Genomic DNA, 15,511 nt, shown 5'->3' with positions numbered 1-15,511 from the left:
GTTTCCCAGGCTGGAGTGCAGTGGTGTGATCACAGCTCACTGCAGCCTCGATCTCCCCAAGCTCAGATGGTCCTCCAACCTCAGTTTTTTTTTTTTTGTTTTTTTTTTTTTCAGTAGAGATGAGGTTTTTGCCATGTTTCTCAGGCTGGTCTTGAACTCCTGGGCTCAAGCGATTCACCCACCTGAGCCTCCCCAAATGCTAGGATTACAGGTGTGAGCCACCATTCCTGACCTAGTCTGACTTTTATCTCTGTGGTTGAGACATTAAAATGAATATTATTGGTAGTATGTATCAGCTTACAGGATAATACCTTTTCCTTTCTACCATCAGTTATTCACTGCCATTCAGAAGGTCCTTAGAAATTTGCCGTGAGTAGTCTTTCAATAAGTAGAGGATGGCCCTCTCAGGATTTTGTGTCTCTTTGTTCAGTCATTCAAGTGCTTAGGTCAGTAAGTCGTTAAGGGCAGAGTTTTATCAATTAGAATTGTAGCAAATTCTAAACCATTTTTTGTCAATTGAAGCTGTATTATGGACTATTCAGTGTGTCTCTTAAGTATGTAGAGCTTTGGCATAATCAGCATGGCAGTTTTAAACACTAAAAACCATGGAGTTATTAAGAATACAGATAAGAATTCTGTTAATTTAGTTTCAGTAGTCCTATGAACTGATGATTTAGTTAACAATCTGGGAAAATTAAATACAAATAGATTTTAAATAAATGTTGGAAATTTTTTTCAAATGGGCAGTATGAGTTTTAATAGCAATTTTTGTTGCATGTTGGAGGTTGAACTTTTGGTAAAACATGAAACTAAAGAAATATTTTACATACAAATTCTTGCTTTATACACAATTTATCTTAGGGTTGAGGATATAGAGACAAAAGATACAGCCCCTGCCCTCAAGAAGCTCTTTGTTTAGATGGGAAAAATATTACCATCCAATAATACCATGTCAAATGCTGGGTTAGAAGCAAAGAGCCTTGGAAGCAGTAAATGTTTAAAGTGAGTTTTTGAGATGAGTAGAGTTAATGTGGTGAGGCAGAGAAGGGGTGTTTCCAAGGGAAGGAGCAGCGTGTGGGAAAGCACAGAAGAGTGAGAAGGAAGCGACTACATTTTATTTACTTTCTATGCGTGTAAGTCCATAAGATCTTATATAAAGTTTCCACTTCGGTTGAGGAATATGTACTTTTTTGAATTACATACGATTTTGCTTTATATTGTTTTGCAGCATGGCCTCACACCACTGCTACTTGGTGTGCATGAGCAAAAACAGCAAGTGGTGAAATTTTTAATCAAGAAAAAAGCGAATTTAAATGCACTGGATAGATATGGAAGGTATAGTTCTTTCTTTTAATCTGTGTGTTCTAGATGGATAGCAGTCACTCAAGTCATAAATATTAAATTAATAAGATTAATGTATACTTACTGGGACGTAGTGATCAGTATCAACACAAATCAGTTAGGTAGAAAAACAATTATTTGGACTGGGCAACATAAAAGTTTTAGTAGGATTCATCTTTTATTATATTGACTGATGTTATTTGCTATGTGATGTTTTTGGTTACATGATCTTATGTTAGCTAAAGGGATTTCATATTTTATGAAGTTTGAACTTTAACTTTTAGTTTACTTTATGACTCAGTATTGAACTTCTTAACCCTTTCTAATAGTTTTTAACCACTGTGTCTTACATGCTTTTCCACTAAATACGCTGTATTAAACATAAATAGGGGTTGAAAATCCTTTTGTCTTTTTAATGACTTTGCTTTAAGTTGCTTTCTTTGAAGAATATTAATGTTAGCTTATCCCTACATGACAATTAATTGCTGTTCCCACATACTGTGGGTTCAACAGCTTTTTTCCTTCTGTTTTTCCAGTGTATTTTGATGTTTTTATTTTTAGTTGGTATGGAGAGAGGGAGTGAAGATAGTTTTAAGTGGATACACTTTTCCTTTAATGAAGACAAGCCGTAGGTGGGTGATAAAGAGAAAAGAGCTAGGCTTTGGATTCACACAAGACTGGGTTTAATTAGTAACCTTCTTACTTGCTAGGTGTGTGACCTTGGGGACGTTATTTACCACCAAATATGTTGTCATATATGAAAAGTAGGAGAATATATCCTTCAAAGTTGGCTGTGCATAAGTAAGAAAGATAAATGTGGCATTTAATTCAGTGCCTAGCACATGGTTATTGGCACCATTAACTGAAACTCCTGTGACTACTATTCTTACCATTATTATTACTGCTTTCAGCATGCAGAGAGCTTGTATTTGTCTGACCCCCTGGCTGATTTTCTATTACAGCATGTCAGTCTAGGGAAGCTGTGACAAAATCTTCACTAAAATCTTTGTCCACTTCAGATAAGTGGCCCTAACATTGTTTCTTGCCCATCAGAGGACTTTAAATTAGTAGCTTCTGCTATGCAATACCCCACTGAGATAAGAGGGTTTTTTTTTTTGGTCCCTTCCTTTTAACCTTGGTGGCATTTTACAAAGATGAACACTTGAGCACTGAAGATGCTTATGTCTTTTAGTGCATGTAAATGTTTGATTCTGCACGGACAGGCAAGATGTTACATTGGTAAAGTATATCAAATTAGCTTTTAAAATAACTTTATTACAGTTCCTATCTCTGTCATTTTAGGACTGCTCTCATACTTGCTGTATGTTGTGGATCAGCAAGTATAGTTAGCCTTCTACTTGAGCAAAATATTGATGTATCTTCTCAAGATCGATCTGGACAGACGGCCAGAGAGTATGCTGTTTCTAGTCATCATACTGTGTAAGTGTTTACACTAAAAGGCTAGTTAATGTTAAATTGAGGTTTAAAATAATTATAACAGTTGCATGTTACATGTCAGGTAAGATGTCATAGTTTGGTTCAGGTGGTTTTAGAGGGGCAGCGAGTTAGTCCCCTGCATCAGCCAGAAATCAGACAAAAAGCAAGACAAGTTAGAAGTACCAATGGGTGCAGGATTCTTTATCTCAGGACTTTTAAGACCTTTATCCTTAGAGATCCCAGCATTATTCATTTGATCCAAGTGTAACACCTATGCATGGGATAAAAAATAGTGTCACATCTTTGTGATTAGTTTTTTGGGTCTTGAAATATCCAGTTTAGTGCAAAGTCTTGTACTGTCTTCTGGGCACTATGTCCTACATACTCCTTGAATTTTTCAGGAACCGAAGGAGTTCACTAAATCCAAAGAAGACAGTCCCTTTTATCAAGTCAGAAGGAGGAGGAAAAAAAAAGGACATTGGAATCATTCTGTTGTTTCCATTGATTCTGTTGCTGCATTGTTGCCACTCAAACTGGTCCTGCTGCCTTAAGATGAATCGGTAGATTCAGATCCCTCAAGTCTTCATGGCGATTCATACAGTGACTTTGAAGTTACGTTTTTTAGTTCCCATACCTATGCTTATATGCCATTGTTCCCAGAGCACCAGCCCCCTGCTCTGGCCGCTGGGCATCCTGACTTTATCCGCACACAAAGTGAACAAATTGACCCTTCCCCCCGTATTCAGAACGTAATGTGGAACCCACATCTTAGCCAAGAATTAGCTGAGACCTTCATGGCAAGAGATCTTTTGAGGCTGTTGGTCTTTTCTCTAGCAGATATTAGTTGGGCTTGTTCTAAAGGGTCAGAGGGGTTCAAATAATGTGGCAGAAAGAGATCAGTGTTTGTTTCTTCTTCTTTGCTACCAGATCTGTACTGTGAGACACCTTTATATCCTGTATAGAACCTTGGGCAGTAGAAAGTCCCATATGAACCTTCCCCTGAGCAGTGGCTCCCAGCTGTGGTTGGCCCCTTGAGTGATCTGATTTACATGATAATGAAAATTGTCCAAGCTACTTCCATCTCTAGCTCAAAATTTTAACATATTTTCAAATTCTAGCTCACAGGAAGCCATTGAAGAGAATTCTCAGAATCTCAAGTAGGTTAGTTGGACTTAACAGAGCCAAGCCTTGTCCATGACTCATCACTAATCATGTGTAAAAGTAGGGCTTTGTGCTTGCTTTGGTGGCACATATCCTAAAATTAGAACAATACGGAGAAAGTTAGCATGACTTCTGCATAAGGAGGCAGCACACATCTTTGAAGCATTCCATATTTTGTGCAGTCACTGGAAGGTCATTTGACTATTTGCTGACTAGCTCTAAGGAAACAGTGTGAATCAAAGCAAAATGGATGCCACCAAAATATTGAAATTGTGATTTGTGCTGCAAAAATAGTCATGTAAGATGGTCTATGAGATGACTTAGAGCTGAATAACATGTTTGGTGCAAAATATATTGTTAGTATGTATGTCGAAAATTACAGAATGTCAGCTTGCTACTTCTCCGTGGCAACTAAAAAAAATAAAAGTAGACTTTTGGTCTCCCATGTCAGCTGGAATTGAACATCAACATAAAGCATTATCCTAACAGACATCTTCTGGCTGAGAGTTTGAGTCTGTAGAGAAGGATCGTTGGTCCAAGTCAGGTCTTAACATCCATTGGTTTTTCTGCCCTTGGTGTGATTGATCAACTCCGTAATAGTGGACAATCACATTATCTACTTTAATGAGATATTTATGAATAAATTTAGTTACAAACTATGACATAGTTGAGATGCCCTGAATTATAAGTCATAAAGAGTAGGACAACTAAGAAGAAAATTAGGACTTAATAACATTTTCTGAAATCTACAACATTTGCATATTAGAACCTATGAACAAAATACGCATTGGGTTTTATTTGTGATTCCAAGATAATTTTAGTCATAAAGTTTAGGAACAGATTATTCCATTGCTTTACTATTTCTCTCAGCATTTAAAAAATGTTATCTCGTTAAATGTTTATAACAACCTAGTGAAATAAGGCAGCAAAGTCCTCACTTTGTTGAAGAAGACATTGAGCCTAAGAGAAGCAAGTTGTCCAAGAACAAATAGCTGTTCATTATGGAGCTAGGACTTATGCAGAGTTGGGACACTTTCTATTATGTCATGCTAATGCTAGCTAATTTACTGGGTCACAGTGCCCTTGATTTATGAGTATTTCACCTTACATTTTTTTCTTCTTTAATTAGAAGCTTAAAGAGAAGTTTGTAGAATGTACTCATAAGTGGATGGGATAATACTATTAAGTTCTGATATTCTGATATTGTTTGAAATACTCTTAATAATTCTACATTTGGTAAGTATTTTTTTATATCAGTATTAAAATAGTAATGTGGTTTATTACATTTTTATACATAGAATTTGCCAGTTACTTTCTGACTACAAAGAAAAACAGATGCTAAAAATCTCTTCTGAAAACAGCAATCCAGGTAAGACTTGTGATAGTGAATTACTTTAGTCAGTTGTCCCCAACCTTTTTGACACCAGGGACCGGTTTTGTCAAAGACAACTTTTCCATGGGCTGGGGGAAGGTGGGGATGGTTTCAGGATTATTCAATCATGTTACATTTATTGTGCTACTTTATATTATTATCACATTGTAATATATAATGAAATAATTATACAACTTACCATAATGTAGAATCCGTGGAAGCTCTGAACTTATTTTTCTGCAACTGGATGGTCTCATCTGGGGGCAAAGTGAGACAGTGACAGATCATCAGGCATCAGGTTCTCATACGAGGCACACAACCTAGATCCCTCAGATAGGCAGTTCACAACAGGGTTCATGCTCCTGTGAGTATCTAGTGCTATCACTGATCTGACTGGAGGCAGAGTACAGGCTGTAATATGAGCCATAGGGAGTGGCTGTAAGTACAGGTGAAGCTTCCCTGGCTTGCCTGCTGTGCACCTCCTCCTGTGTGGCATGGTTCCTAACAGACCATGGACTGGTACCAGTGTGTGGCCTGGGAGTTGTGGAGCCCTGCTCTGGGAAGTCCTACCATAGATTTAAAAAGTAAAAGTAAGGAATTTTTGTTCACAAAAGAACAGTGAAGCACAGGTCATGTTACATATGCTTGTGCCAACAAGGTCTCACTATTACTGACTTCATTCCTCCTCATTTGAAGTTGGAAAGAGATATATTTACTTTGTTGGAACAAGATGTTCTTCTACCTGCTGGTTAATTGTCATCATAACAGTAATTTTGTTAGAACAAGATGCTGTGCTACCACACATAAGGCTTTCATAATCTGACTTCTGCCCCACTCTCCATCTTTAGGCCTTTTCCCTGTGTGCCCTTTCTCTGGCATTACTGAGCTGCTGGCAATGCCCTACTCACTCATCCTTCTATTGTAGGCAAATACTTTCACTCTTTCAGGCCTGGCTCCCGCTCTTGCTGCTGCGTGGCATGCCGTCACCCTTTCCTGCCCTCTACCCCTTTTAATCTGGCTAGTCTCAATATTTAAGTCTCTGCTTGGGCATGTTTTCTAGAAAAGCCATTCCTGACATGCTTTATTTTAATTCTTTTTAAACTCTAATGCCTAGCATGTATTTAGCAGGACTCAATAAGAAATTTCTGAGTAAAATGTGAGTAAGATGATGTGCAAGACTCTCTTCTGCAGTCTTGGAGCAGACGGGACAGACATGTGGAGGAATAATGTGTGGTTCAGGTGGTAAAGATGCAGTAGAAAAATCAGTGAAGTACTAAGGCAGCCTCAAGGAAGGAGGTACCTGTTTATCTGGGGAAAGACATACAGAATCAAGGAAGACTTTCTCATAGCATTGTTTTAAAAGATAAAAATAAGGACAAGTTTGGTGGCTCACACCTCTAATCCCAGCATTTTGGGAGGCTGGAGCAGGCAGATCACAAGGTCAAAAGATCAGGACCATCGTGGCCAATGGTGAAACACCGTCTCTACTAAAAACACGAAAATTAGCTGGGCATGATGGTGCATGCCTGTAATCCCAGGTTCTCCGGAGACTGAGACAGGAGAATCGCTTGAACCAGGGAGTGTCAGAGGTTGCAGTGAGCTGAGATTGTGCCACTGGACTCCAGCCTGGTGACAGAGCAAGACCCTGGCTCAAAAAAAAAAAAAAAGAAAAGAAAAGAAAAGAAAAATGAAAAGAAATCTGTCAGAATAGTGGAAGGAAACACTTTAGATATTGGGAAGACATTGTACACTAGTAAAGGTGTCAGTAGTAATTTTTGAAATCATTTATAAGGTACTATTGTTGCAGAAAACAGGAGGCAGGAGAGACCAAGTGGGTGAAACAGGAGGATTTCATTTAGGTTCGCACCAGCTCAGCGGATTTGCATCTGAAAGCTGAGCCCTGAACAAAGACAGGGCTTGGCTTATGTAGGCAAGCTTACAGAAGCAGAACAAAGGCAGTTAATCATATAGTGACAGTTTTGCAACCTCAGCATAGCTTATGACCTTGCAGCTGCATTGAAGGACAACAGGAACTTGCAAATAATATGCATTTGTAAAAATAGCTCTGAGTGAATGCTGAGGGGAAGGGGAGACAGTAAAGGAATTTGTTTTCTTAACCTTGCTCTGGGATGTCTGGAGCCCATACCTGTGGGCTCTGGCTTCTCAGGCAGTGTCACCATGACCTTTCCTGGGCCCTGCTTGTTACTATCCTTAGAGTCAGACTAGCTAGGTGCGGGAAAACTTGTTTCTCTTTAAAACTAAATTTCCTTTTCTTTACATTTACTGCTTCACTATTAGGAAGTGGAGAACAACATACTGTGTTATCTTATATGTTTCTACTGTATTTTAAAGTTGTGTTTCTGGTGGTTTTGTTCATTTATGTTGGGTGGATGAATTTGTGAGTGAATGACATCAGGTGTCTCCCCAAGTGGTTTGTTGAAGTTTGGGAGGATTATTTCCTAAATAACTATTTCATGAAAAACTAAACACTCAATTTATGAAATAAAATGTTGTCTTCAATCTATTTTTATAAAGGCAATAGTTTTTAACTCTTCTAAGTGGTTCATTTTAACTGAATATATGGATTTCTCAACAGAACAAGACTTAAAGCTGACATCAGAGGAAGAGTCACAAAGGTTCAAAGGCAGTGAAAATAGCCAGCCAGAGGCATGGAAAATTTTAAATTTAAATTTTTGATTTAATGTTGTTTTCTTTGCTTTAATAATATTAGATAGTCCACATGAAATTACCTTTCAGACTAGGTTTTGAGAATCAATAGATTTTTTAAAGAATTTTTTAATAGATTGTTAAAATTTTATTTTAATAAATTCACAATCTAATTAACAGAAGAATGGATTCTAATTTAACATTTGATATTTAACTTAAAAAACATAACCACTATAAAATTTAAAATACTCATAATATTTTTATTTAAAATATTCTCATCTGCCTTTTTGATTAGCTTATAGCTAATCTTTCCTTTTGGAATAGAGGCAAAAACAAATTTCAGAACTTTGTTCTTTTATGTTTACAACACCCTAACCTGATGAAGAAGGTACATCAATTATTGGATTATATTATTAAGCAATAGAATTATGAACAATATAACTCTGATGGTCCCTGAGCTGGATTCGTGGTTAAGGAGTAATCATGGCCAGTGATTGAAAATCTGCAGTTTTATATTGTCAGTCACTGATACCAAGGTTAAAAATATATTCTGCCTTATGGTCTCTCATTGACCTCAGCGTTTATGTTCAGGGAGGGAACCAGGTCATAAAAGCAACACAGCTGCCTATTACAAGAATCATATCTTGCAGAATGGGACCTTTGGTGTTAGTGCACAAACACAATAACATTCTAATTTATTTCAGTTGCAGAAAGTTAGTACATATTATTAAAAAATTTTTATGCACTGTAATTAGTACACATTAGAATATATTAGAACTGGACTTAAGCAGATAATCTGGATACATAACACTATCATATTACAGTATATAATCTCAATTAAAATTTGAGAATTTGCATCTCTTTCTGTTTGGTGTTGATTTCGGCTCCTAATAATTTAAATGGTGCCTACAATCCAGTTAGGAATCTTTTAGAAAAGTACTTCAGTGCACTGTAGGGGCTCACTAGTTAGGGTTTCATGAGGTTAAACTCTTTTCAAGTGAGGAAGATTTTGGAACACTACAAATCATCTGCTGATTCATTTTTGGTAGATTTAACACAACAAATGAAGTTTAGTCCAAAGAAATGGTGACCAAGTTAAGTTTGCTGGTTCACGTTTTTTTTCTTCCTTGGGCTAAGGTGAATTATTTTTCACATGTTAGTCAGAAGCCAGTAATGTGGCAGTAGCTAAACATAGATTAAAAAGTTAATTCTTAGTTTTAATTATTATTTATTTAACAGTTAAATTTTAATTTTAATTATTTTCTAATTTTTCATCGTCCATACTTGATTACTTAAGAATAAAATTTTTTTAAAACATGCGCTCCAAAAGAGGAGACATCACAGAAATACAACAAGCAAATTAACCTTCTGTTTTTGCATCTGCAGAAAATGTCTCAAGAACCAGAAATAAATAAGGATGGTGATAGAGAGGTATACCTTCGTATTCAATTGTTTCTGTTTAAGTAGATTTTTACATTATGTTGTTTAACAAAGTGTAGTAAGTGTAGGCATACATGATCCTATCGTGTAAGTAGCATAAATCATCAGTGAAAAAGTTAATATTTAACTCAGAAAGAATTCTGTACATTGAGTTTTCAAGAGATACAAACCCTAGAGATATTCTTTGATTATTATGGAACAATCCTGAATGGTGCCATAAAATGCTAGGTAATGCCACTTTAGGAGCTTTGGACCAATCATTTTATTTTTCTTGGTTTTAGTCTGATTATCAATAGATTATATGGCTAAAGAAGATAGCTTCTTATTCTGTGTATCTTCCAGCTAGAAAATTGTATGGCTATTGAATGTGAAATTTGGGGAGCATCTCATTTTCTGGAATTCTACGTTTGCACCTCAGCAGTTTCACTCTGCTCCTTGTGTTGTGGCAAACTTTGGCTCCCATTTTCAGTGAGCACCATCATGTTTTTGATATCCCAGCAACCAAATGAAAAAAGAATGTTCAAAGGCAGTGGGGGAGAAGAATATCTTAGCGCAGAAAAGGACAATCTTCCTTTCTATTCCTGAAGCCCCACAGTGTGTCATCCTCTAAATCTGACTGTTTAATGTAAAATCTAGGTGGTAAAGACAGAAGAAGACACATTTTGCATCTTTTTCTTTTTATTTGTGTGTTCCCTTGAGTCAAATGGGGTAAATACATATATAAGATTCTGAAGAGTGATTGAGAATAAAAGCACGAAATGAAGGAGGGCCCTTTTTGAATTTTGGAAAATTCTGTTTTATTCATTGAAACAGAAATGAAGCAAACTTTACAAACATTTCTGTGATATATTAATGATATGATAATTACATCTGAAAGTTATATGGTAATATTTCTATATATATGATCAAATTTAAGTGTGAAATATTTTTAATGACTAAAATAATGACAAACTGAGTCAATTGATAAAATCAATTAAAAAGGTTCTTTTTATTCAATAAAGTGATAACTATCCTTAATATCCCACTCAAGGTCAAAGAAGAAATGAAGAAGCATGAAAGTAACAATGTGGGATTACTAGAAAACCTGACTAATGGTGTCGCTGCTGGCAATGGTGATGACGGATTAATTCCTCAAAGGAAGAGCAGAACACCTGAAAATCAGCAATTTCCTGACAACGAAAGTGAAGAGTATCACAGGTAAGCCTATGGCAACATTGAACAGGAGATAACTATGTGCTGTCAAACTAAGCCTAATTTGGGCTCATATTCATGATGAACAAATTTTATAGTTTTACTAGGATATTCAGCCTTGCCTGTTAATCAGAAAAATGAAAATCAGCGAACAATGAGTTACCATTTTTCCAGTCATTAATTTATTTAAAAAATAACCAGTATTGGCAAATGTGAGGGAAAAGGCATTTTCTTTTCTTTCTAGTGAACTTTTCTTTTAGTTTCAGGGGTACATATGCAGGGAGATTTGGACTGCAGATTATTTCATTAGCCGCATAATAAGCAAAACACCAAAAGTTAGTTTTTTGGTCGTCTCCCTCCTGCCATGCTCCACCTTCAAGTAGACCCTGGTGCCTGTTATTCTCCTCTTTGTGTCCATGGGTTCTCATTGTTTAGTTCCCACTAATGAGTAAGAATATGTGGCATTTGATTTTCTGTTCCTGCATTAGTTTGCTTAGGATAATGGCCTCCAGCTCCATCTGTGTTGCTGCAAAAGAAATGGTTTCATTGTAAAGGACATTTCATACACTGCTGGTAAATACATTTTGAACATTAATTTAGTAACATATTCACAAACACATGTATAACAATAAGGATATATAATATATGTAAAGGATATTTGTATAGATTTCTTACATATATACTTATGTATAAGGACATTTATTACAGCATTATTATATCAAAAAGATGGATCCTTATCAATAGGAAATTATCATTATCAAAAGTAAATCCTTACCAATAGGAAATAGCTCAATTTTCATACCCAGAAATTAATGTAGTATGCAACCATTTTTTACAAGTGAGGTTAGATCTGGAGTATACTGATTATTTCACAATTAAAGTGTATTTAAAGCATTAGTGATGACATCTTAAGAGTTCTTGTTAAAATTCTTGTAATATTTCCTGTGTTGCAAATGGAAGCTACATGCTGCATTGAAGCTGTACCTTGTTAGCAACAAGATAGCTAGTTATTAAATTTTTATTGTCAGTGCCTGAGTGCTGAAATATTGGACCCTCAATCTGAATATTGCCAAGGGATTGTACATGGGGATCTGTATTTAATATAAACGTTTCAGTATATTGGGTAAAACTTTCATTAAAATATATCAAAGGATCTTTCATCTGCTAAACCAGGAGTTGGCCAGCTTTTTCTGCAAAGAGCCAGTTAGTAAATATTTTAGGCTTTGTGGACTATATAAATTAATTTATTTTTGAGACAGGGTCTCCGTTTCCCAGGCTGGAGTGAAGTGCAGTTGTGTGATCATGGCTCACTGCAGTCTTGACTTTCTGAGCTCTAGTGATCCTCCCACCTCAGCCTCTCTACTAGCTGGGACCACAGGTGTGCAGCATCACACCCAGCTAATTGACACTATGGACTGTAAAGTGAATAAGCATGGCTGTGTTCCAAAATACTTGACTTACAAAAACAGGCAGTGGGCTGGATTTGGCCCAAGGTGCTAATTTGCTGACCCTTGTGCTGAAAGGAAGGTGCTGCAAGTGAAGTGACTCTTATTTGTAAAAGTGCCCTGCATGTGTGAAATTATCCTTCCTTTGAGAAAAGGATATATTTCAGTATTCACCTCACCATATTTTTCCACAGTGACTTCATATAATTTTAAAAATTTCATTTATAAAATAAGATTATTATCTGCATTTCTTCCACTTTATTCCTGTTAATAGGACTCAGTATTTTGCTGTGATCAATTACTTTGTATATTTGATGAGTATCAGTTGTCCTAGAATTGGCTGATTTTATCAAGCAAGAAATACTCTCCTTGAAACTTTTAGTATTTCTTGGTCTTTATGTATAAGCATGAACAGAATGATAATCAGCTTATGTGTAATCTAGAAATGTTCAAGGCGACTTTTAGTTCTATAGTTTTAAGAATTTAACACCTCAGTCTGACATTTTTAATGCCACATGTGTATAATTTTTATAACCTTTAAAATATGTAATTGTTATATAAAATTTGAAAACTACACCTGTTATATAAAACTTGAAACTATTTGTCTATTACTTTTCCATGACTTTGGAAGAAAATTACAACATTCTCAGTCATGACTCCTAAGCATGATGTCCTTAAAAGAACTGTCCACACTCATGAACTCAAATTTTCTTTTCATTCACTCTTAATCTCACAGCAGCGTCTTCAATTTCAGCAGTCCTCCAACATTGTTTTTCCTCAAGATTATCACAATTTTTTTCTGTAAATTATGCATTTTTTCTTACACCTCATTTTATTTAATCTGTCAGCAATATTTGAGCCAGTGGAGGGCGACTCCTCCCTAACGGCGTCTTCACTTGGCTTTCAGGACCTCACTCCCTCAGGCTTTTCCTCCTGCATTTCTAGTCCATTCATCATGGTCTGTTTTGCTTGCTCCTCCTCATCTTTCTCCTTTTGGACATTGTTGTTTCCCAGGGCTCAGTCCTCAATCTTCTTTCTCCTGACTTTTTCTTTTTCTTTTTTTGAGACAGAGTTTGACTCTGTCCCCCAGGCTGGAGTTCAGTGGTGTGATCTGAGCTCACTACAACTTCTGCCTCTTGAGTTTAAGTGATTCTCCTGCCTCAGCCTCCTGAGTAGCTGGCATTACAGGTGTGTGCCACCATGCCTGGCTAATTTTTGTATTTTTAGTAGAGACAGCATTTCCCCATGTTGGCCAGCCTGGTCTCAAACTCCTGACCTCAGGTGATCTGTCTGCCTTGGCCTCACAAAGTGTTGGGATTACAGGTGTGAGCCACTGCACCCGGCCCCTTGTGACTTTTTCTATTGTGTATTTGCTAGTGATTTCCAAATGTATGTCTCCAGCTCAGATCTCTCTCCTTAATTCCAGATTTCTATATCAGCCTGCCTACTTGAAGTCTCTATTTGGTTAGTTATTGGGTATCACACACTTGTCAGATCCAAAATTGGGCTACTGATGTCCTTCCTGAAATCTACACCTCATGTAGTCTTTCCTACTTTGGTTAAGGGCAACTCTTCCAGTTGCTCTGCCAAAAATGTCAGTGTCATTCTTGACTCATCTGTCCCTCTGACACCTCATATCTAATCTTTCAGTAAATCTTGTCAGGTCTACCTGAAGAATATGTCCAGAAGCCAGTCATATCTTGTACATCTGAGCTACTGTCATCTGCAGTCTAGATGAGTGTCGTAGACTGGGAATTGATCATCCTGGCTTTTAAAAACTTCCCTTTTCATCAGTTCTTAACTCAGTGGATGTATTTAAAACATAAGTCAAATTGTGTCATTCCTCTGCCCCAGCACTTCTGATTGCCTCCTTTTCACTCTGAGTATGGGTCAAAGTTCCTCCTGATTATCTCCCTTGCTCTGCTTCAGCCACACTGAATTCTTGCCATCCTGTATCTACCCCTAGTGCTTAAAGACTCCAGACACACCTCTGTGCTTGGCAGTTCCCTGTGTCTGGGATGCTTTTTCCCCAGATATCCTCCTAGCTTACTCTTTCCATTCCTTCAGTTCTTTATTTAAAACCACCTTTCTAAGAAGAAGAAAAGGGTAAAAAGAAACACATTAAGGAACATCCACTTTCTGAGGAAGAACCATGTACTACCCAGACGCATCATGCTTAAGATGCAATTGGGAGCATACAAGGAATGCTCTCTAAGGTAATCAAGGCAAGGTTCAATGAAACAAAGTGATTTATCATCTCTAACTTCAAACCTATTTGTATCTTGACATCAATGCTGTTAACCTTATGTCATCGTTTCTTAGAGTCTGATAAACAAATAAAAGGTTTTTTGTATTAGAAAAAAAAAAAACCCTTTCTCAGCAGGGACTCTTCTGGCCATCCCAACTTTCCCACCACCCTCCCCATCAAACACATAAACATTTCATTTTCCTGCTTTAGTTTTTCTCCTCTAACATACTGTATATTTTGCCTTATCTGTCTGTTGTTATTGTTTGTTTTTCTCACTCTCATGAATAGGGTTTTTATTTTTCACTACCATATCCTCACTGCCTAGAAAAAGGCTTAGCATATTGGATGTAGCTACCTAATAAATACTTATTAAATAAGTGAATGGAGTTTATCCTGGGTATTTTGTTTGATTGATTCTCACTTTAAAAATGTTTGACGTGGGTCAGGCATGGCGGCTCACACCTGTAATCACAGCACTTTGGGAGGCCGAGGCAGGTGGATCACGAGGTCAGGAGATCGAGACCAGTGAAACCCCATCTCTACTAAAAATACAAAAAAATTAACCAGGTGTGGCGGCATGCGCCTGTAGTCCCAGCTGCTATGGAGGCTGAGGCAGGAGAATGGTATGAACCCGGGAGGCGGAGCTTGCAGTGAGCCGAGATTGTGCCACTGCACTCCAGCCTGGGTGACAGAGCAAGACTCCGTCTCAAAAAAAAAAAAAAAAAAAAAGTCTGACATGGTTCTTTCTAACAGTTTTGTCTGGTAATTGTCTGCATTTTAAAAATCGTTTTGGCTCTTTATAATAAGCTACATTCTTTATATTAATTTTTTTGTTTAGGGAGAAAAGCCCAATGTTGTGGTTATTCACTATTTATTCTTTAATAGTAATCATAATTGTAATTATGGTAAACTGAGTCAGAGGAATGGCAAACTCTACTGGTATTTTAATTTATTTTATTTTATTCTTTTGAGATGGAGTCTCACTGTATCGCCCAGGCTGGAGTGCAGTGGCGCGATCTCAGTTCATTGCAACGTGGGTTCATGCATTTCTCCTGCCTCAGCCTCCCAAGGAGCTGGCCCTTGCATAAGGCGGCCACACAAATTTTTGAAACATTCTATATTTTGCGCAGTCACTGGAAGGTCATTTGACTGTTTGCTGAGTAGCTTTAAGAAAATGGTGTGAATCAAAGCAAAATGGGTGCCACCAAA

General features: G+C 37.1%; 1 non-coding gene and 1 pseudogene across 1 annotated transcript; both read left to right on the top strand.

Moving 5' to 3' along the window:
* The window catches only part of LOC100995769 (POTE ankyrin domain family member F-like), a 42,473-nt pseudogene that overhangs the window by 7,686 nt on the left and 19,276 nt on the right, over window positions 1-15,511 (top strand).
* On the top strand, window positions 4,010-4,116 carry LOC117975930 (U6 spliceosomal RNA). The gene has a single exon (XR_004666381.1). It is a non-coding gene; the product is annotated as a U6 spliceosomal RNA (small nuclear RNA).

Source organism: Pan paniscus, chromosome 15 (assembly GCF_029289425.2).
Source record: "Pan paniscus chromosome 15, NHGRI_mPanPan1-v2.0_pri, whole genome shotgun sequence".
NCBI lineage: Eukaryota > Metazoa > Chordata > Mammalia > Primates > Hominidae > Pan > Pan paniscus.
This window is presented reverse-complemented; position numbering and strand designations above follow the sequence as displayed.